Source organism: Anneissia japonica, unplaced genomic scaffold (assembly GCF_011630105.1).
Source record: "Anneissia japonica isolate Jap-2015-1 unplaced genomic scaffold, ASM1163010v1 scaffold287834_len5846547_cov211, whole genome shotgun sequence".
Classification (NCBI taxonomy): Eukaryota; Metazoa; Echinodermata; class Crinoidea; order Comatulida; family Comatulidae; genus Anneissia; species Anneissia japonica.
Genome location: NW_022704992.1, coordinates 1,704,206 through 1,728,969, shown reverse-complemented (window position 1 = coordinate 1,728,969; position 24,764 = coordinate 1,704,206). Strand labels below are relative to the sequence as shown.

Below are 24,764 nucleotides of genomic sequence, written 5' to 3'. Positions count from 1 at the left end.
CCATTTTGCCCATTTACTGCATTTTTGAAATACAGGAACAGTACCGTATGCAAACTACCCCTTCCTATTATAGAAAGTGATAGTCAATCAAGCGTTTAATCATGAATGACGTCACGCAGCCATCAATTACGATTTGCCTCGATCTCAAGTTCTTGGCCATATGTTGGCTAAAAGTTTTGTCCTTCGCTGTAACTATCCAAACTCATTATTAATTTAGGCGGCAATGCCATTTACTACTGAAGTACAATCATTCCTTAGATAAAGTAAGAACGAGACTCACGCGAACTTTAGTTATATCAATATAGAGAACAATTGAATTAGCGGGAAGTAGAAGTAAATGCTGCAAGAGGAGAGCTTTCTTTACTGTGATTTTTTTTGTCAGTTTGGATCAAGGACGAACATTTATTTATACATCAGTAGATTTATGGACCTTCAAGAATTTCGACAGAACTAGAATTATTTATTTACAGATGGGCTGAATATTATTCTATTCTAATAAAATAAAAGTTTTATGATTGCTAGTCGGAATCGCTTGCTCTGAAACCCAACTTTTTTCTATATATCTTCACCTCTTTTTAAGAATATACCAGATAAAAGCTGCCTAAGGCAATAACTAGTAGAAATTATTATGTCTGTCAACTCTTTTACGATCAAGGTGTTTGGATAGAGGGAAGAAATGCTCACAATTGTTTCTAAGAAATTTAGGATGGGCTTACGGAATGTCACGTTTAAGGTGACTGAAACTTGAAAGGAACATGTAAGGCAGTAGTATATGTACCGGTTTTATGCCAATCTTAAGTTCCATTGATAGGTTCCAAACATGTAGATCTAAATGTAAGCATCTTCACATTCTGTAATGTGAACTAGTATTTTTTATCCGTTTTACCAAGTTTTAAAGATTTGGGACGAAAGACAACTTCACGACGATCAACCATAAAATGCTTTTAATCTGTTTCGGCAGAACTGAACGAAATTATTAAAATAAATACAAATGTCTTCGAAAGAAATATGACATTTAATACATAGGTAACTTCGGAAAGGTTCTCCTAATGTAAACATATCGATACAGTTTTCAACATACTGTATTATGTCCGGGACCTAATTTATGGCAATGGAACTTTAAGGTGGCATGACACTGGGCGCGCATGGAGCAGACGATGAAACATCTATTGAAACGTGATAAGTGGTGCATTTGGGCTATATTTTGCCATCATCACTTGTTTATAGGTCGTCAAATTCTCTGAATGATGAAAGCTGACCAGGGCGAGACAGATGCTCTGTTGAACCTAATGATGAGGCCAAATAGATCAATCACTTGCGGTTGGGAGAGATATTGCCTAACAAGCCCCATAATTCATTGGGATTCATTTCAATGGACCTGGTTCACAGAAACTATTTTGATTAATAAAAATATGAGTCATAATGCTTACCATCCATTTGTACAGCATTCCTTAGAATAAAATTATCAAGACGATCTACTGTATTTGAAAGGGTTAAAAAATGATGACACACGCCTATAAGTCAATTAGGTTGCCATGTGCTTTTTTAGCCGGTGTTTCCCCAAACAATATGTGCCCTGACAGGAAGCAAGGGTCTCTCTGGTCAGTTGCGCCAGGAGCAGGCAAAGACAGATGTGGTCCGTTCCTGCAAGTGTGTCACGGTATATTATGTTATCATTATCCCAGAAATTCAACAGGTATTTCGCAATTCGCTGAGGGTAAATAGAATAAATTGGCGGTGCTCTAGGGATAGGCGGCTGACCCATGTTTACTGGAATATATTGAGTTCACCGTTGGTAACCAGACGACAGTATTCGTTGCAACTGTTCATGCCAATTCAGATCCAATAGTTTACACAGCAGCTGAGATCGGAGTGTCTGTGACTTCATGGTTATGGTTCTTGCCACCTATACTGTAATCACAACCTAACTAAATATCTAAATTTCTCAATAATAGGCCTATTAATATATATTTTTTTAACTAGCATACCCATCCCGGGCAACACAAAGGCAAAGCCCCAAGCACAGACCAAAGGGGCCCCCAGCGGATTCTCCTGCATAAACATTACCCTTTTAACAGAGCCTTGACAGTACTCAGTATATTTTATTGTCATTAAAAAAAACCCACATTTTTTTTTACATAGAAATATAATTGCAAGAGTCCGCTCATAAATAAATAATAGACATAGGCCTAATAGCTGTAAAAGACATCCAAAACCAGCATATTAAAACAATGTAATACCACGTTTTTAACTCACGAACGTCCAAAATGATAATCCTAATTATGATGAAGGTAGTGAGGACGAGGATGAAAAATTCATTACGATTCAGTAATGTATACAGTGCTAAATCGCTAAACAGAAGAGCAAAAACTACGGTACCGAGTCTGTCTCTTATACACATCTAGATGTGTATAAGAGACAGCCCCTGGCTCCGGGACTTGTCGGTACCAGTACGCCACTGGGCATGGATTATATCGAGGGTCGTAAAAGACTATTATACAAAACAGTGTTACCTATTACAATAAAAAGCATGCATGGAGGATGGATAGGGAACTGCAATGGGACCCGGGAGTGGGAAGCAACCCCTGTACAATGTGGCCAACGTGCATTTATCTGTCAAGGTCACTCAGTGAATACATAATACAATACTGTGTCACGTTTTCTCCTAATTATTTCGGCTGGCTGTGGGGATAAGTCAGGTGAAAAGAGTGTTTGGTGACAACCACTAATCGCTGAATAATAAAAGCGTCCTACCTTAGTTTAGTAGCTTAGGAAGGCAGCTTCGATCAAAAGTTGTTCGTGCAGGCCAATGACATTATCAGAAGCGTGTGTTCCTTTTATCTACGCTATTTTCTGCTGATGGTACTGCTGCTATTGTTACAATTCAAACAAAATCAAGTGCTATTATTTCAATGTTCACAGGTATGCGGCCGCCTACGATCCGCGTTTTTTATATACTACAAAGGTTGAATCGCCCAAAACCCCAATCCTGTGGTTAGGCGTTTGTACTATGTTTGCACCATGTTCATAGATTGTCAATCATTTTGTCTATTATATTATTATCTTCGCGTGCCCGAGGCAAACCCACTCTATGTCTGTCAAATTCATTCATACTGATAAATATAAATTTTGCATATTTTGCTGATGAATGGAAATAAGTGAGCTAATAATAACTTAGGCCAAAAATAACAAGGCTTTACGTACCAATTGTGTAGTTTAGCCTGTTTCCTTCCAACTCAAATCTAGGCCTTTGTAAAATAAGCTATTTCCAGACAATACCAGCCCCTCTCGTACTAGATATGGTCATGTAGGCCTATATATGAGAAATTAAACGGTATTTAAACACCCCTGGTCTATCCTAACCATATACGGTATTTGAAATGAACGATCTAAACGCATAACACGAGGATTAGGCCTATATCCATGATATACGGCACTATATTTGTAGTACTTGGTAGGAAACCCACTACAAATGACGAACCCACGTGCCATCACATGGTAATAGACAAATTGTGTGGTTTAGCCTGTTTCTTTCCATCTAAAATCTAGGCCTTTGTAAAATAAGCTATTTCCAGACAATACCAGCCCTTCTCGTACTAGATATGGTCGTGTAGGCCTATATATGAGAAATTAAACGGTATTTTGTGATACTATATTTGTATTACTTGGTAGGAAACCCACGACAAATGACGAACCCACGTGCCATCACATGGTAATTGACGCAATTGCGCGAACCGGTAATGTGCACGACCCCTCGATATGACTTACTAGTCAGTAGTAGGCCTAATACCAGAATTCTCCAGATAGACGAATTTTCTAGGATGTAAAATGTTGTGCGGAATCACGATTTGCTGTATTTTAACTCTAAATACAGTAGTTAATATCCTTATGTAGGCCTATCTTAAGTGGTTATTAATGAAGTAAATATTTTAGTTATAACTTTCTTGAAAGTTTCAAAGATTACACTTGCAATTGAAAAAGTAATTACTATACCAAAAAAAAACCAAAACAAACAAACAAAAAACTGACACCAGTTGTAGGACAAATAGTCAAAGGATGAATAGTCAAAACTAATCAATCACGCGACTTGTACAATGCATGATAACCTATGTGACATAACAACGAATTGTGTATTCAGTGAAATTCGCCGACAGACAGAAACCCCCATTACGATAACGTTTAGTGGAACGCGTTGATGAAATACAAATAAAGTTAACAGTAACATTGAGATGCAAAAAGGTTATTGTCAACAGAGAATGAACTTAACATTTAACATAACAGCGACATCAATCAAAGTTCGCAAGAGTTGCTGACGCTACCGGTACCGTACTACTTCCAGCTACTAGTTTCCATACCTAGGTTTGCCCTCTTATCCAATGAATTATAGGCCTATCCCCCGGCGTAACGAATATGCGTTCTCGGGCAGCGGTCCAAAGGGCCCCGACCCTTAGGGGCCCCTCCCATAGGGCCCCAAAAAAGCCCCGGTCTCAGAAAAACCACAGGGCCCCCGGACCCAGCATTACGCCACTGCTATGACTACAATGTACGGGACCGTAATGCGTTTCCCTTGCGTAACTAAAATGTGTCCCTCATAATATGCATGGTTTGGCCTACTCATTGATGGCAGTCCGTGTACACACTGCTACCCAGATGTGTCCCTATACGCAATGATGTTCCCCTTCTCAGTAATTTGTCTTAGGCAATGGCATTCCGCATATCCTGCAGCGAATGTCCAATGGCAAGGGTCACACCAATTCGATACTGTCCCATAAAAGGTTGTGTACCCAACTTCTTCTATCCAATGATGTGTCCCTCGAATTGCATTTCTATCATAACTTAACAATTTTTTGTGTGATTATTTTAGCATTTTTCAGTTTTTATCGGGGAAGGGTCATGCATTCCTTAAATCGCAAAGTCATTTAAATTGCTAAAATTCCTTTCTGTTCCAAAGTGTAATCACATCAGCTATAAATACACTATATACTGCACACAAACAAATCCAACGTGGGCGACGACATATTCCAGCCTTTTTAGTAAACAATAATACAGTTATCTATTCACCTCTGTCTCTATGATTATAGGAGAATTCATTACGATCGTAGTTCAATAGGTGCGGCTAGTGGTGGCGCCAGGGTCTGCCTTTTGGGCCGGGGTCTAGTGAGGCCAAGTGCTCCCAATGGAGTGTTGAGTTAAAGGTATCCAATGAAAGTTCTTAGATTTCTGATCGGACAGGTGATATATTGATTTGAGATACCACGGTGTTTAAAACTGACTAGACAAAAATGCATTTACAATAGACCTGTCAACAAACTTTCTGGGGAAACCCAACAATAATCAAAAGGAAAACAATTTAAAGAAAAGTTATGCTAATCGCTTAATATGTTTGCATTAATATGGCTGGAAACGGGGAGTTAGATCTGTTGACAGTGCCAATAATCGCGATGTCCAGCCTTTCATCCGTCATTATAGATCGCTGGTAATTTTTGGTAAACCGCAATCGGCCATAAACGACTACGCCAAATCCTATTGAAGATTGTTATAATCAGTATTTCAGCTGTTTTCAAGAATTCCTCACCCAAACATGAATCGCTTCAGTTGCCATTTTCAAGATCTAACTCATAATAAACTATAATTTCAGTTTTCCATGATTATTTGTTCTAGATTTATAATTTAAAAACCACTAAAACCTAAATCTTAATATTAGTGAAGTCTTTATAAATAATACAAACAACTATGATAAATAAGAAAAAATAATTATGAGGCCTAATGATGATGACGACAACGACGACAATAATGATAATGTAGATAATACGCCTAATGATGATGATGAAAAATGATAATCCTAATTATGATGAAGGTAGTGAGGACGAGGATGAAAAATTCATTACGATTCAGTAATGTATACAGTGCTAAATCGCTAAACAGAAGAGCAAAAACTACGGTACCGAGTATATTCATGGACCTATTAATAGGTCTATGGTATGTTAAAGAATATGATGCAAATATGGTCTGTTGTGTATGTTGGATGTTATATAGAATACCTACCCTATTACTATGTTGGTGTGTTGTTGTTAACCTTACTTCCTACTGTGTACGTCAATTAGGTTAAGTGTACCGTCATTCTCCCGTCATTTATAGTTGCACATTACACATGCAACAGTGCTCAAGTGTAGATAAACATGATCTTCAAATATAAAATGAGTTGTTCCAGTAGTACATGACGAAGCTAAAATATTTATGGAACGTGTTTCAAGAGTTACAACGACGAAATGCTTGATTTCCTTATGAACTGCAACATACTGTAAATCCGAGGGTGCAGGTGGGTTTGTGCGATTTTCAGTAATTTTCCAGCAGTGGGGTTAACAGGTCCGACAGCAGGTCTGAGCCAAATACTGTAGCAGCAGTCACGGCATCGGGGACGAACCATTGTTTTATGGTTGAGGATGACTGATCACAATGTTAGGAATTGCAATCACAATAACTTTGGTTGGATCGGCAAATTAATATTTAACCCTTCCCCCGTCCGACGCCACGACGAGGTTGTCGGACCATAAATGTTAATTTGCCTATCTAACGTTATTTTGATTGCCAATACCCAATAATTTGGTCTAAAAGCACAATTTTTGGCTATAGTAAGCCATAAAAACTCTCCCCATGAACCTTACCAGAGATTTTTATTCCGGAAACCCTGACTAATGCTTGGTTAGGACCCTCTGTCGAACATGTCTGATCCCCCTGTTTCCCCCGAGTGCGATGTCTACGAGGGGAGCGTGGGCGGGGCAGCGACCCCACAGATAATTTAGGATTTGACAGGCTTTATTAATCGATTTTAGGGTCTCATAATCTGTTAAGTTACAGCATAAGAATTTTTTTCCAACGAATTATGCTATTGTATTTCTCTGGTTGTCCGGATTTGGCGACTCGGGATGACAAAATTGAGTACCAGCAGGATAGCCTGTAGGTACAACTATGGATGCTATATCGCCAATTATTTATGGCTATGAGGTGAGGACGTAAATTCACCCACAGATGTACCATAGTAGAAACACCATTCCACGCCATCGTCGTTTTTAGACCTATCGTGCAGTACCAGTTACATTGTTAATTTACAGGTTTACATGTAAACATTTGGGAAGCAATAATAAAGTAAAACAAACTCCTAAGTAATATTTAACAATCCTGGTTAAAGTGCAAATCATACTCGCATTGCGTGGGCCCACGTGAGTGACGCGATGATAAGGACATGATTGTTGCGCGTGTCCCACCTGTTCAGGATCGTCGAAATCACCCGCACTCCCAGACCACACAATAAGATTATTCACTTCTTGATAATGTTCCAGGTAAAACATGAAAACATCATGTGATATCGACCAAAATATATGACACATTTTGACCCAGGGCGTTGATTAACAAGAGAGGGCACTGCAGCTAATTGGACGCGCAGACAATACCTGTACCCTGCCAAACTAGATACTTAACCACTGTTGAAATTATATATAATACCGGTATGTATCGCCGTTTCACAATCTCAATCAACTAATTTAAGCAGGTAAATTTGTTCGGAGGGGAAAATATTATATTTATTATTTATCTATCTAAAATCAATCCGAAGTAGAATTGAAAATTTCAACCAAACCGTTTGTTATGCGCGAGCACACATTTCAATCCGTCTTTTCGACAAGTTTTAAACAGTAAAAGCAAGGCGCTCTAACCTGTTGCAAATCATTTACTCACCTGTTTGTTGACCACGTGATACGCAATAGACCGATTCATTTATAAGCATCGTAGGGTAAAATAGTAAACATTAATATTGCTATCAGGCCGACAAACGCTCTATTTTTATTCCTAAGTTTTTGTCAGCAGTTCTACCATCCAACTCAGCGCATGATGGATGAGCTATGTATTGTTTACGCGTATCAAAGGACTGATAAAAACAGACACAATGTATTCGCCGTCACAAATGATATCGATGTTTACAATTCCAACACAATATAAGGTTTATTATATATATATGTTATATAAAGTATATGCTTCTTAGATAGGTCAAATGTGCGGGTAAGTAGGCTATGTACCGCTAATCGTACCAACAGTACATTCCAACTATTATTAAGGGTCTTAAACAGTCTACCATTTTAAAGGTCTACCTAACTAAAAGGAGTCTGGTCACGTAAGTATTATAGGGCCTAGGCCTATATTTATAATATTTCACCATTTAAGGGATAGTCAATGTTAAAATACAATCAGCAGACATTAATCGGGAACAATTTTTAAATTATAAAGTAAACATTAAATGAAGCATCATCCATTAAGGCGAAAGGCACGGTAGAAAAAAAATTATGTTTATAATAGGCCCCTACTATTAGGCTATAAGAGAATGACAATTAAGGCTCAGAAGCAAACACATGTGTTGAAGTTGTAGAAATTACACAAAAAGCATATTTGACGAAAACCTCGGAAGCGGTTAATGGCAAACAGATTTTTGAATATTTAAAAACTACAGTTCTACAACATACCGTAACATTTTTTCCGTTTTCCTTCGGAGCCTGGCTTTAATAATTACGGTATACCGTATGTAGTTAAAATATCGGAGTTTTGCAGGGAAATTAGTATGGCATTTTAATGTATTTGGGGGTTTTACACATTTATGCAAGCATATTTTACTTTCAAACATGATATTAAATAGGGGGAAAATCAGTTATAATATTCCTAGCTTATATAATTAATAAAGGCTGAATATAGTAACGTTATCGTTATTCAAATATTTGAGTCACTTGTCAAAAATGATATCTAAAATGTATCGAACTACAAATATAACATTGACATTGACCGAGAAGGTCTAGTTAATTGAAGATGCTTTTTACAAATAGGCCTAATTGAAATCGACCTGACAAAAACCTAATTGAAATCGACCTGAAAAAAAAAAAAAAAAAAAAAACTAAAACGGGGGAAAATAACAAGACAAGCAGTCTATGCAGTTAATTCAGAATTTGAATGGTCGACAAACACTATTGTATATTTCAGTCTAAATCCTTTCTTCTATCGATCTCCTTAATGTTGAATTCACAACAAATCAATCCCAGACAACACAGTATTATTTGGCTCACCACGCATTTCCAATTACCGTGTATTTTTCAAAAGGTCTACTATTACCATTATCTCATTTATACTTTCTTCTCTCTTCATCATTATTATAACAGAATGGTAAATAAACAATAAGCCTTTAATATTTCAATATAAATATTGCAAAAACTGATTGAATTAACCAACCTTCTTGAACAACAAATTTTAACTTTAAACCTTGTTGCTCCGCAGAAGTAAATATATCACTGACTACTTAAAAAGTCAGGCACAAGCATAAAGCAATATCCATTAACATAATTCGCGGTCATATAATTCTCCTATTCGTACAGTCACATAAACGTTTAGTAGCCATATACAGTAGCCTATTTAACCTTTTTTTTTTTACAAAAACTCAAACCTCTGGGCAAAACCATCCGCTACCTGGGATGTACACAGTACTGTGTAATGCATAGAGCACCACTGCATTCAACGCTACAACTGTGCACCAATACATGTGTAGTCCCAAGTGGAGAGACCAACAAGGACACAAATAAAATGTACGGCATTGGATTCGAGCCCTGACCTCAAGTTTGAGAGTCCCCGCCATAATCGCTTTGTCAACCTCCGGAAGCGGTTTGGCGTAGCAGCGAGAACCTCTTGATTTCCCAACCTTGAGGTCGCTGTGCATTTCGCTTGTGTCCTTTGAGATAGGCACTTTCATTTGTGTTTGGTTACCTGGTGGGGCTTTTGGCTACTTCGCGATATGGCAGCAACATTTAGGCCTAAGCATGTGGACCCAATGACCACGGAAAATACAGCGTTTCGTAACCTAAAGGAAATGCATTACATAATAATACCAATAACAAATAAATAACAAATAAACCACCCTCAATACTGGTTTCATCCTAAAAGTCCCTGCGCAATGTTCGTTACTGCTATGTTTTATTTTAGGAAATTATCTTCTTCCTAATATCATCATCCTCAGTGAACTTACAAAGCAAACTTAACCAAACTATTTCCTGCATTAATGAGGGTAAGTTCTTGCTAATGTTTTACCAAAGTATCTCTAAAATGTAGGCCTATTTGCACCCTGGCCTCACTCAAGTCACGTATAGTCAGTGCAAAATTACAGTTCGCTAGTAATTAGCGTGTATGAATGCTTAAGTGTTCTGTGTAGATTCGAAAAGACACCAAGCCAGATCAAGGGAGGACACTGGTTCAATTACGATGGCAATCAAGGGAAAACTTCCGGCGGCTTGTCCAATAGGCTAATTCAGACATATTTTGTCAATTTGAAATAAGCCTAATGTCAAATCAAACTATTTTGGGATATAGGCCTACTAAATCATCTTCCGCTTTGAGAGAGAACAGTCAAAGTCAGTGGCATATCTAGAAGTATTGAAATGGGGTGGTGATGGGGGAGGGGGCGCGAAGGTAAAGTGGGGGGATCGATGATCATTTGAGGGGCGCTAATTCGCAAAATAAGGTGACTACTTGACTGTGATTTTTTTTTGTTTTTTTGGGAACGACTGATTTTTTTGGGAACGACTGGGGAGGGGGGCACCACTGATCAAAGTGCGTTTGCTTGCCCTTAACCTCCAATTAGGCCTATGAGTAGGCCTATGTATAATCTGAAACATCCATGCTATATGCATAGGCCTACATAAAAATGTAGTAGTAGAGTGTGTACTCATCTGATTTCGCACTGTTCAACTGTACTTATCTTTAAATTCCTTTATACTTTAATTGAAATTAATTTTTATTTTCACCGAATCATATACAAAGCATGTGTAAGCATAGAGAAAATAGAACAGGTGTAAGGTAGCATGTCTGCTACCTTAGAAAGTGTTCGGAAATCGGTGTAGATGGTGAAATCTTTCATTTTATTTAATAGAAATTGATGTCGGAAATCTGTGTGGGTTGTATCGACAGGGACAGTCTTTAGGCCTAAGTGACACAGAATGTAAGTTTGAGGATGCATCGTCTGGCCAATGTTGGAAAACCGCGGGGTGTGCGCCAAGTGATTTAGTTTAACGGCTGCATTTATGGCATTTCCTATATCAACAGCTGAAAAGATGATGAATTTTGCGCAGGTAAAAATGAAAAGTCAACAAACCTTTTTGAGAAAGTTCATTAGTAGCATGGTTCCTTTTCTTTCAGTGTGCTACTCGTCCAGGTTTGCAGCGTCAAGTTGTTAATGAGTACACGCGCAATTATCGGCTAGTTTGTTTCAAATCAGTCCTATTACACCCACAAGCAGCTGAGCTATGCCAGTAAATTTGAAACAATTTCCTGGTGGCTTGTATACCGTACCGTAGTATATCCGATAAACTGGATGTCGAGAGGTAGTGCTCGGCCCGAAACGGCTGTGGGACTTCTGCAAGAGGGGTGAACGACACGCATTTAGTCAATAAATACGGTAGTAGATGAATAAATGTATCAGTGTATCGTCAATCATTTTACATCACAGTCTAATATGTTCTATTATAGTAAACATACAACAGTCTGAGGATACGCTACTGGAAAAGTTACAACCAAACGGTTGCAGCCGATTGATGGTTGGCGAAGGCAAAGCTCAATACAAAGATAAGGTATATGGTTTAGATTGGTTGGTTTTGGCCCGAGTTTACCTTTGGGAAATCGCAGTTCATTTCAACGAACTTGACAATTTACGATTTACAGCCTAGGCCTATAGAATATTAAAGAACTTGATCATTCATCACTTCCCGAACGAAAACATTTAGAAAACATCCCAATAAAAATAGTGTTTTTATGAGGTCATAGAAGTCCCCGAAAATAGCCAACAGGAAGAAGTAAATATATTAAATGGTATGGGTGTACACACGCCCATTTGGCATTCCACCCATTTGGTGTACAACACACAATCCTACCTAGGTTAAATGATATGTACAGTGTATACTATACTTTGATTTTTGTACTTTGGAAATATAATAGTGCAGTTCATAGAGGCCTAGATATAGCAATAGGCCTATTACCCATACTACAGTAAGTATATCGTAATCGTTATTTAAACTGTCGCCAACGAGTGACGTGTATGCACATTATGGCGCCGTGAAACATGGCTGCACCTTCGAGTCGCGTTAAGCCGTCTAGAAAGGAATGGTCATAAACAGGACGATTTCAAGTTATCTTATAGCACTTGTTCGCACTCGCATGGTACTGGGCGTTTTCGGTAACATTAGCCTTTACCCCACAAAAAAGAAACAAATCCTTGACCGAGGTTACCTACGCACATTCAGAAATGTGTTTATCCTTTCTAATAACATGTAGGCCTATTTTATGAAAACGGCGTATCCTCTGGAGGTACCGGTATATGGTAAATCCCCTCAACTACAATAAATACCATTGGTACCTCCTACTTTGAAAAAAAAAATTAATTTCCTCCGAATACTAAGCTTTTTCTCCTTTGTACCATGGCACTGCACAAAAGCACGGCAGGGCAATCTAACTTTTTCGTGATGACAAGACGGACATTAAGTCGGCAGTTTTTAACGATTTATGGCATGAATGTTGATTGGTAAGGGCCTACATACCAACATGGCAATATACATGAACAACACCCCATAATTCAGACAATGTTGATCTGTTGTTGACGCGAATCAATTAAACCATCAAATTGATAACAACAGACGTAGTTATCAATCATAGTACACACCGTCGCGTTATAAATACATTCAGCTATTATTAGCTGATCGATAAATATTGTCAGACTATGCCCATGAAATGGATTTTGACATCAGTGAAGAACAACAATTGAATCTTATCTTCATCGTTAATGAGGAAGGTAATATTGGTGGTGCCTAGCGGGGTCCAGGGAGGCACAATACTCTGCCAGGGGACCACGAAACCTCCCCGTCGGGGAAGAAACCATGACATTCCGTCAGGGAACATTGACCTGCAACCCCAACGCACTCCAGCCTGGTGTCCTCATGCATTCGCATCTATCGCCTTAGCCCTCAATCCAACCTGCTCTATTGTACCAAAAACTATCGCCCATGATAGGCCTACGCATCACCACTCATCCTGCACACAGAGCGCAACCTCTTTTCACCCCACCTCAACCTCTAATTCCATGTAAGTAAATTTGTCCTAAATCTAAATTAGATGTACTAAAATTATAAATTCAATATGAAAACTTGCATTTTGTCTTAATGTCAAATTCAACTAACCTGTAGGGAACCTGTCGAAGATTTTTAATTGAAAAATTAGCATGCAATCAATAACGGATTGCCAGTAATATGAATTAATGTATTCAGTTTGATTAAATTATTGTAAATAACATTTCATTTCTCTTATGACAATAGATGAAAACGTTGAAAAATGAAGACATATCATGACGATAATGAAAATGCTAAATCAATATTAATTTGCGTATTTAAAGTTGAAAAATCATTTTAACGAATAACGGTATAATCGATACTGAATTTGGACAATTCAATGGCCTAACATACATTAGAAGTACACTTTAGGTCTTTCTTTCATATATGTGACATTTTTTACATTTTGATGACGTCATCTGGCCAAGTTTCAGTGGTGGTGCAACTTAGTTCAAGGTTCACGGCAGTGCCCTGGGTATGGAACAAGTGACAACGGTCATATAAATACGACGACGGCGCATTTGTTATGCATTCCAAGAAAAAGTAAAATTAGTCAAATATCACTAAAGTCGTGGACGCATTGGAGATCGATTTTTGGTGGACTGGCACGAACCTCTGGCACAGTGACCATTTTACAGAAGTTCCTGGTCTACAGTACTTCCTAACGTAAATTGCATTCTATTAGCTTTCCACCCGTATCAAAAAGGCCAAGTAAAACTCATTAAATTAACTCTTAAACATCACATTGAAGATAATTACAACCTACAACCTTAATCTAATTACCTTGAGAACAAAATATTAATGGCTTATTTTGTATTCTTTCACTTGAATAAAAAAGGAAATATATATCTAGGTCAATCCATGGATGTTATAAAATAATACCATTCCTGTATGTAGGGCAAGACATATCTTTTTCCAGCAAATATAATTTTGTTCAAGTTCAATTTATTCACATCATCAGTATTATCAAAAGAAACGAAATAAGTAAAATACCATAGAGCATGCATTCCTTGAGCATGCTAGGAATATGATATAAATTATTGCAGTCTGAGCTGTCCTTGTTTATATAGTAAAATGTCTGTAGATCATTGCATTGTTTTTGATATTATTAACTTCTTTTTAATTAGCATTTTAATTCAGAATTTAAATTCTAAAGGGTAAAATATTAAATTCCTTTTCTATACAAGTTACGATGACACGAATCAGACCACGAACACAAAAATGATCCGGTAAGTTTAAAAACGAATTCATGAAGAGAGAGAAGAGAGAGAGAGAGAGAGAGAACAAGAAATGGAGATGTCATCTTAACCTGAACATCAAATGATAATTTAATTACAACGATGCGTCTCACGATTTTATATACTTTACATCAGGATTAAGAAAAATCCATGAAGCCAGGTAGTTCATCTAAAAGGTATATGTCCCCCGGAGCTAGCATTTTCTTCTGGGCTTTGCATTTCCTCTTTAGCCTAGAATTTCCCATGTATTTCCTTTGGGCCTGGCACTACCTTGAGCTCCTGTGATAGATAGTTTCATATCCGCTTTATTTTAATGGCTTGAAAAAAATGCGAGTCTTCGGATCAGGGAGGTATAAAAATAACGGATATATGATGTGTTCTGCATGTTGTAAGTTCGTTTTCTGAGTGCGTTAGGTGGATAGGCTAGAATAATTGTGTACATGAAGACAGTATTTTCTTGCCTGTTGAATACCATTAAAAGCTAAATTTTATTCTAAATAAACTAATCTAACTCTGCTATCTGAACAAGTATATTTCCATTAAAAATGATCTGATTAAAAGATATGCTTTTAAGGAACGAGTTGCTGGGTGATATGAGTTGGTTTTGGAATGAGTGAGTATAGAAAGTGAAGGAAGGTTGAGTGAGACCTTTTAATATTTTTTCAAAGAGATTATATTTTATTTATCAAACGGATATGAATGTTTTAAATACGTGACATTGGATCGCATAGAGATATTATTCTCACATAAACCATATACCGGTACACATCAACACACCTAAGATCACAGCTTTAGCAACATTGTCATTCTCTTCTCCTACATAAGCGAGCCGTCCACACTTAATATTAACATAGACCTAGTATTTTAAAATGTCACCTTCCTTCTTGTCAAACCCAGCAAAAATAATCATTTAGGCCTGAAAAATATAGCATGACTGGCGGACCCAGGGGTGGCGAAAGGGCCGCTCGCCCCCATGGACAAGGTTGCCAAAACGCCACTATAACCATGTCTACAATTATTTATATGGATTAAATTGAGCTTCCAGGGGCATAGAAATAGCCTTCTGGACCCCAACAAAAAAACCAACGCTCCCCTCGGACCACAAGATCCACCCTCTACCCTCTTTAACCATAGCTCCTCAATCGCCACTAGCACACCAGTCAAAAAAAAAATCCTCTCAACCACTGAACATCGAAATTGTACCTTATTGCATACGGTATGTATATTGTGTGGGTGGGTATTCAAAATGATACCGTCACTGTTGGAAATGTATTGTAATGTATATCGTGTGGGTGATGATACTGTCACTGCACTCTTTTCCCTATCTCCGCTCCTGCCAATTCCTGAACATCATGCACTTTCGAAGTTCACACTTAAGTAACTGTTTATCTGATGTGATTAAGACCTGAAGATTAATTGCAATATTTAGTTGCGGCTTGTATTATAGTTAGTTTCTATTTTTAAAAGCAGAAAAAAACTCGCCTTTAGCTACGTAAAATATTATTCCTGCTTCATAAATCCACAAGTATTCAGTAATCTAAAAATGGGTTAACAGAGCGGAAGTGATAGATGTGTTACCAGAAGGGGGAATCATTTGCCAGAGGGGGAAATTAATTGTGCTTAGAATGAAAACAATCTATATTTGTCTGTTTTTATCATCCAATTGATAAATATTTGCATAACTTCACATCATATCCAAATGGGTTCACGTTTTCTAAGTCAATATGTATTAATTGTTTCAGTGGAAAATATCACTATTCGCATTGTAGATCACGTGGTAAGTGTGGGAATATCTTTACGTGTTGTCACACTCTGTGTTTAAACAGAGCTGTTTCATAGCAAATTATGTTCCATTTTTATTATAAAATCTTCAATCTGACTAGTTGTTGTTATCTATTAGAATGCGTACTTATAATTTAAAAAAACCATTCTATTTCATTTAATTAAACAATAATTTAAATATAAAAAATAAAATAAAATTATTAGAATAAAATAAAATAATATAATATAAAAACAATAAAATAATTGATAAAAAGAAATTCCCTAAGCCTATTATTAATTACAATGTTATTATACAAGGCGAACTGGGTGGAAAGGAACATGGTCCACCCACCACAAATGCAAGACTAGTGTTTTTGACAGTGAACCGGACACGGCGGTAAAATATTGACCACATACTCGCGGCGAGAGCGGTTGGTGAACCAGCCAGTATGTGAGGACACAGGTACCATAAAGGAAGGGGGTCCTCATTTGGTGTGACATTAACACCTGATTGTGACACAAGCGGTATTGTTATGGGGACAAAAAGGAAATGAAAGTTGTCATATTTTAGCGATAAGATTTAAGTTTCGATTCTATCTTCCTGTGTTATCATCACAGGTTAGCAGACAAACTCACAAAATTCAAGATAAGATTGACTAGACAGCAATGCCCTCAGCGAGTTCCCGGGGCTGTTGTTATTTTCTAACAAAATCCACGGGGAATTCGGTGATGTTTTGCTACAACTGGTTAAAGTTTCTTAACCAGTAAGATTGAGTTGTAAAATTAATACCATATTTAGGAGGGAGGAAGCTTGTTTTATCCCACTCTCCTCACCTTTGGTAAAATCACATCAAGAAGTGCTGTAATTGCTGGAAAAATATTACACGTAAGAGCCGCTTGAACGCGTTACAAACACAGAATAAGCCCATTTGGATTAAATTGAATAATCGGCTGTTGGGGACGTGCTATAATTTCAAATGCAATAAACGGAAATTTTCAATCTTTATATCTGTCTTGAAATCTGACTTTCATTGTGTTGCTGTACATTGTGTTTCAGCATATATATACATATATATATAATATAATATAATATATATATAGAGGCCTATATATATATACACATATAATATATACATATATGTATATATATAGGCCTATATTTATCATATATATACGGTATATATATATATATATATATATATATATATATATAAATGGGTTTGCATGCTATATACACAATAGGCCCATATATTTATTATATATAGATAAATGATCCAATCAACACAATGAAAATAGTATATAAACACGTTAATATACATGTCAGTGGGTGTGATGATTAAATTTTATTGGAGATTCATTTAGCGTTAATATCTGACAAGTTAAACGTGCCTATATACATTCATTAAACGTTAATATCTGACAAATTAAACGTGCCTATATACAATAAAACGGGAGATTACTGCGAGGGAAATCTTGTCGTATCATGTATACCGGAAGTCGCGCACACACTCTCAGCCGACAAATCTATCTCCGCTCGTCGTGACGAACCAAAGCCGTCTGTGGATTGTCAGTGGCGCTGAGTGTGTCGCTATTACGACACCCTCTCGTAGTCAGCAATGAGAAAATTGATTCAATAAGTTACCGACCACAAGAAGAAGACTAGCTCATCCCCTGTTCATGTACAGCGGCTTCCGTTAATCAATTTAAACGAATTATTATTAATTGGGTGTAAAAATACCTTAGCAAATCACTATTAAATCGATTTAATAGAGATAATTGATTCACTTAAGGTGCAGTCATGCCTAATATCTCCCAAATTCCAGGTGAGGTTTGTTTTTGTAAATCTTTGAATCATAACATAGGACACATGGCCTCAATTCTGTGACTTCTGGGCAAGTTTCGACTTTCAGTTTATAAAATCATTCTCTTCGTCTGTTCCAAAGATAAAAGGAATTTAAAGTAGGTCCTACATCAGGGCAGAATGAAATACAATTACACAGGTTACAGGCTTTAATTATCAAGACCGATGATTCGATTATCTACATACCCACGACTCCTATGCGGACGAAGGGAGTTGTGGTTCATTGACAGAACAGCCAGTATCTCTATTACAGTTTGTGAACGAACTTGGGTTAGGGTCTATTGGAGTAAAAAGAGACTTCGTATAGGAAGAAATTAAGGCGATCATGTCCTCAGGAACGAACAACATTTTTTTCTGTCCCCTCTTGTTTTACTAGGCTGCCTATACCACATTTTGTCGAGTCCAGCTCCGGTAAACTTCTTCAGACAATTGACATCTATTCGTGGCCAAACCAACGAATCAGTTGTCGGCAAAGATGGACAAAACGTCATTCAATGTTAATAATAATCCCAGTATTCGAACTATTCAACAGTATTAAGCCTATAGGCATATATACATCCGAAATATATAGGCTTATTTATTTCGCAGATCTGCATCATTATCAGTAGTGTAACAGCGAGTTCTCACTGGCAGAGACATTAGAGCCCGGGATATTCATCTTTCTCATTTCACAACAAATCGACCGAGCAGGACATTGTAGGAGCTGAACATATATATAAAAAAAACATAATACGTCCTTAGACGCCAAAGAGGCCGAAACGGGGGTTTGCACCGTGCTCCAATGGGCTCGCTACCCGGACCCAGCCCCTGGCAGTGGCGTATTTAGGAGTCTTGAAATGGGGGTGCTGATACATCTAGATGTGTAAAAGGTGAAGTGGGGTTGGGGGCTCGATGATCAGTTGAGGGGCGCTAATTCGCAAAATAAGGTGATTTTAGGTGATTTTGAACTACTTTACCGTGATTTTTTTTGGGGTGGGGGCTGCTCACCCCTAGGTACGACACTGGCCTCGGGGAAGTGGGCCCGAATAAGTCTTAGCCAGTGGCCCTGCCTCTTTTGTTACGCCACTAATTATTATCACTCTAGCCTTTACAGTACCAGTATCTTCTCTGAGTAGGCCTATTTTAGACTACTCCAATGCCCTGTGAATCCAAAACAGATGGTAAATACATATGCGATCGCCTATTCTAATCTTGAGTCAGCATTGCTTTACTAGCATTTCGTTCATCGTGCGTGCGCTAAGTTAGACTTTAAAAAAAAGTTAAGACAAGGAAGTATTGACGCCGTGCGCAGAGAAACAAGGGAGTCTAGTCATGCTTAATAGATTGCGTCACGATGATCTATGCGTGGGCAAGGTTTACACAAATAGTTCGCACGTCTAAGTGTCACGTTAAGTGGACAACCTGAGGAATACTATGTAATGTCACGAAAAACAATGTATTGATTTCATGGGGGTTACACGATACACGTACATGAACTGCCACGAATCCCCCGTGACGACCCTCCGAGACCAAAGTCAGACATTCTGAGAGCGTATAGGGGGTTGGTTCACGAGCTTATGATAACCGAAAATAGTTACAAAGCGTACCGTACTAAGCCTGTGTACACATCGTAAATTAATACAAGAATTTGTTGCTGTAGGTCTCTATCGTGTAATTTTAAATTTAAAGCCATTGTTTCCTACTGGTAAGATAAACAACTAAAGGAAATGTTGGAGGGGCGATGGACAGCACTAAAAATAGGCCAATGTCTCATATTTTGAAGTGCTGATATCATAGCAATAAATATATGTATCGATTGATAGACCTATTAACACACATTACCAGTTGTCATACTACCACGTGATTTAGGCTTAAATACGACGTGGACCATGCGCGTATTAAACATATTGCATTTTTAAACACATTAGGCCCTACATTTATTTCATGAATAAAACGTCGGCACCCTCTTGCTTGTGACGTCACTACGTGTACCGAAAGAAAGACTGCGAGAAGTTGTAGTTTTTAATCAGTAGCGCAGACAAACCCTTGCGATAATTTTAACTTCGTGGTTAACTGCAGCGCGGTGCGTATTGTAGCAATTTTATTCTAGACGTGTGGCAAAACGATGTCTGCTGTGTCGTATTGTGTTATAGGAAGTCGTAAAGTAGCAAAGAATAAAATACATGCAAGTGATTGGAGTGGATTATTGTGATTTGTTATACTTAGCCTCAAGTATTGCAACCCACGCTCACGATATATTGCAAAATACACAAAAATATTTCATAACGAAAAATACAGTATAGGTATAAATAAATATTGACTGCAAAAAAATATCCATGGGAGAAGAGAAAGCGAAAGTTTCTAGGGCCGGCACATACCATAGATAATATCACGCACCAGCCTCCGAGAGCATGGTTTGCCGGTCAGTGAGGGGGATAGCATCTGTGGGTACCATGGCTCTGTTGAAGTTAGTGGCATTAGCAGAAACATCAGCCTGAGAATTAATCGTACTGTAAATAATTTTTCGGGAATTAAAATTATCTTGCTCCACATATCGTATCCATGGGGGAAGATTATGGGAGGACACGTTCTCCCTCATATTTGTAATCGGGGTTGGTCCACCACGTTTCGACCGCAATGTAATTTCATAAGTGACGATGATGCCTGAAAGTTGTTGAAAATAACTGCATAAATGACCCATGGGCTTTAACGAAAAACGCTGTACAGCCTGAGTACGGTACTAACGTCTCCAATGCGCGTGCTTTTGTTATAATTTGACAAGTATGAGAACAAGTATAAGATTTTCGGTACACGAAGTAGGTAAAGAAAATTAAATACATCAAAGACAATTAAGTTTTTTTTTTCTACGATACAATACAGATTAATTGATCTCTATGATAGCCGAAAATCGCTGATAAAAGATCATGGTGATGTTACGATGATGACTTTTACTATATAAGAGTGTCATATAAGGCCAGCTTGAGGTACTATTTCCAAAAATGTTCGCTCCTCACCCTCAACCATGGTAGGGCTGCGGTGAGTGTGGACTCACGGCTTTAAAGTAGGTAATTTAAAGTACGTACCGTACATCAAAGACAGGGGCGGATCCAGAGACTTCCAAAAGACAATGTTTGACTTTTATTTTTTATGTTGGGGCGGATGCAGGGGTTACATACGGTGCGATCGCACCCCCACCCCATTGTATTATGAAAAATAATTGTTGTATTGTTGATATATTATTTTTTTTCATTATGAACATAGTACCGGTAGGATTTTTAAAGTATACCAGTGCAATTTTCGGGCACTTAGAGGTCCATATTCTCAAAATGTTCACATCTCAGCCCCAATCATGGTGGGCTGAAGTGATGGTGGACTCTAACGCACCCCCTTACCGCCAAATACTTCATCTGCTCCAAATGGGCCTATGTTACATCACACAGGTTATTTAGATTTCTGATTGCCGAAAAGCGCTGACAAAAGATTATGAGAAATTTGTTGGTGCTTCATTTTGACTACAATAATAATAATAATAATAATAATAATAATAATAATAATAATAATAATAATATGTCGTTCTTATATAGCGCTTAATGCCTTAACAAAGCCTCTAAGCGCTTCACATTACTACCCCGGTCATTGGATAAAACACATAGGCCTAATGGAACACCAAATTAAATTATTAAGTTAAATTATATTATTATTCCATAATATTGCGGCTAGTAATCAGCGCAGTTGTGTTGGAACCTACCAGGTACCCACTTGTACTCCTGGGTGGAGAGAGGTAACCGTAGATAAAGTGCCTTGCCCAAGGACACAAGTGATTTGCACAGCCAGAGCTCCGATCCCCGACCTCGAGGTTGGGAGTCCAAGCCACAACCGATGCACCGAACGCTTCTACCGCAAATGGTGATGTGATGATGACGAATTTTACTATATAAGAGTGTCAATCCCAGTCATCTAAAGGTGATATTTCCTAAAATGTTTGCACCTCAGCCCCAAATGATGGGGTCTCACGAAATTCCCCACCCCCCTCAACCACCTTTCAAAACAGCGTCCTTGGCCGTATCCAGGGCTGCCATGGGGTGGGGCACTGGGGATGCGGTGCGGGATGTGCAAAAATGGACAAACAAGCAAACATAACAAACTATAAGTGGCTAGTAAGTAACTTAGGTAGGCCTAAGTAAGGTCTAAGTAAGTAGGCATAAATAAGTAATTTATTGTAAGTAAGCAAGGAAGTAAATATGCGGGTCAAGTAGGCTTAAGTAGGACTAATTAGGTTTGATTAAACAGGCCTAAAAAAATAAACTGAAGTAAATAATTATCAAGGAAGTTAAGTGGGGTTAAGTAAGTAGGTAGGTATGCTTAAGTACTGTAGCATTTATCGCATATATATATCGCTTAGGTTGAGCTAAAAAATCAATTTCAATTGCTTATTTTGTAATGTGAATGAACTTATAAGCTTCCATTTAAAAAAATAAAAATTATCCTCACCAATGAATGGACACTTTAAGTTTCCTTAAAATCGCTACATTGTCGCTTTAAGCTTGGTTTCCATACAATCGCTACACTATCGCTACAGTGCTTATACTTTCAGTGCAATCGTTTTTCTGCGTAGCAGTCCCTGACGCAATCGGGAAGTTTCCCCGATTCAACTGACCAATCAGCATCACCGAAAGTTGTCGGCGATAGGTTGTAGCGATTGTATGGAAACCAAGCTTAATACTGTCCATTTTCTTTTCCAGAAACATTTACACTGGCTGGTAATCAATTACTCTCGTATCTGTAAATCAACAAAAATTATTTTATTAAATCCGTGTTTTTTTTTTTAATTTAATTTTATCACATTAATAAAACGATATCAATTAATTAAACAGGCCATCACTCAATCAAAAGTTTTGTCAACATAGACTTACAATAATTAATTATTTTGGACATTCTGAAATATTGCATTTACAAAACTATTGATGAACAAGCTAATAATATTAACATGTTCTCAGTTTTTTCACCATCCCTGTCTATCCAAGCTCCATAAAAAGCATCTTAAAAAACACAGAAAATGTCACCAACGAAATTATTGTGAACACGGATCGAGTTGCGTGTGAAATGATGACTTACGTTAAAACGATAAATCATGCACACTCACCTGATATAAACGACCATCGGATCCAGGTCAATCTACCATCCAATACCTGGCCAAAAATAACAATGCACGTCAAGTATCAATAATTGATCATCAAATTTAAGAAATGAATTAATATTAAATCAATATTTGGAGATGCGATTAAGACTGCGTATCGTTAACTCGTAGATGGGCTGCATACGCGTGGGCGACATCTCAAACGATAATGTTTAAATTACAATTTAAAGAAAGTTCAGTAAATGCCAATTTGGTTTTTTGAATAATACCTGTTTTATACGCTTTAAAAGGGTAGCACAATGGAGCAATTAGTTGTAGCTATGGGGCCGGGATGATGTCATCACAGGAGTCTTCTGGCCCATAAGTCTCACGCATCTCAACACATCCAATAATAATTCAATTCAATGTTAATTAAAGTTATATTGCCAGAGAAAAATAACACAAACACGAAGTATTTATATAACATAACAAAACGGCGCGTCGTTGATAATAGGGTTGTAAAAGGTCAGGGCCGCCGTGCCCTTGTTTTACCAAATGTTAGAATTATAGTAGGTCTCACCATTAGAGAATATTTCTATTTTTAGTAAATATTGTGTATTATTTAATATCGTATTGCGATTAACAATTGCAATATTTCTTTATATTTAAAAAATAGTTTAAAAATAAGTAAATGAGACAGAAACAAAATTTAAACAATTTAGGCAGTCTTTGCTAATTTACAAAAATACTTAGGCCTCCATGTCGATTACTATTTAATTTTATTTGCTAAAACAATATGGATCGGTACTATGTAGGTCTTAGCCTATGTATTGTAAATTATCTCTTTTTAATTGAATTGAAATCTATGCCAATTATACAAAGTATTCTAATATTGAATTTTCAAAAAGTTTTTTTAGATCAACTTAGTCTTTATACTTTACCAAGTGATAAATGCTTTATTTAGAAACAACTTGCAAGAAAACAAATGCAAGATTTTGAATAAAACAACCCACGTTCACATAAACGCCTCCAGGTAGTATTAATACCGGTGCTTGTCGCGCAGATTTATGAAATAGATATATTACTTGGCGCCTCCGAAATGTTAAAAGTTGTTGCACAAGTCCGTACAGGCCTATCAAATGAACGATCAGTTATAAAATAAGTGTGATGCATGTATAGAAGAAAACGACTGTGTACATATGCAGCACACACGTGTTATTCTAAAAAATAAACCAGTAGATTGGCTAACACCTTGCGATGCAATTCATTTTTCCTGAATCAATCTAACTGATAGCTTCATTCAAAGTCTCGTCTGCTTTGATCACTTCCATCAGCCACACTGCGGTCTAAAAATATTCATATCAATTACAACAGAATAACTATTATCAAATTATGTGCTATTTTGATTATATGTTGCCATGCAAGATAGTGTAATGGAATCCGTTGCTATGTCGACAACTGAAATTGACGTTTAAATAAGTGCTTCAAAATTTTGTATAGTATACTTGGATATATAATTAGGCCTCTCGTATATACCTTTTAATTTAAAACATTATGAAAACACATTATAAATATGATTTAAATGTGTATAAGAGACAGAATAATAATAATAATAATAATAATAATAATAA

At 37.3% G+C, this 24,764-nt stretch overlaps 1 protein-coding gene and 1 long non-coding RNA gene across 2 annotated transcripts in view; one reads left to right on the top strand and one right to left on the bottom strand.

Moving 5' to 3' along the window:
- LOC117104868 (brain-derived neurotrophic factor-like) overlaps nt 1-2,887 on the bottom strand; it is a 36,378-nt gene extending 33,491 nt beyond the window's left edge. Inside the window, exon 1 of the mRNA XM_033245742.1 lies at nt 2,755-2,887. The gene's annotated coding sequence lies outside the window, so the exon portion shown is untranslated. The remainder of the gene's footprint in view (nt 1-2,754) is intronic.
- Nucleotides 1-24,764, top strand: part of LOC117104871 — a 46,687-nt gene that overhangs the window by 8,372 nt on the left and 13,551 nt on the right. The window contains exon 2 of the long non-coding RNA XR_004444831.1: nt 11,551-11,651. This is a non-coding gene — a long non-coding RNA (uncharacterized LOC117104871). The remainder of the gene's footprint in view (nt 1-11,550; nt 11,652-24,764) is intronic.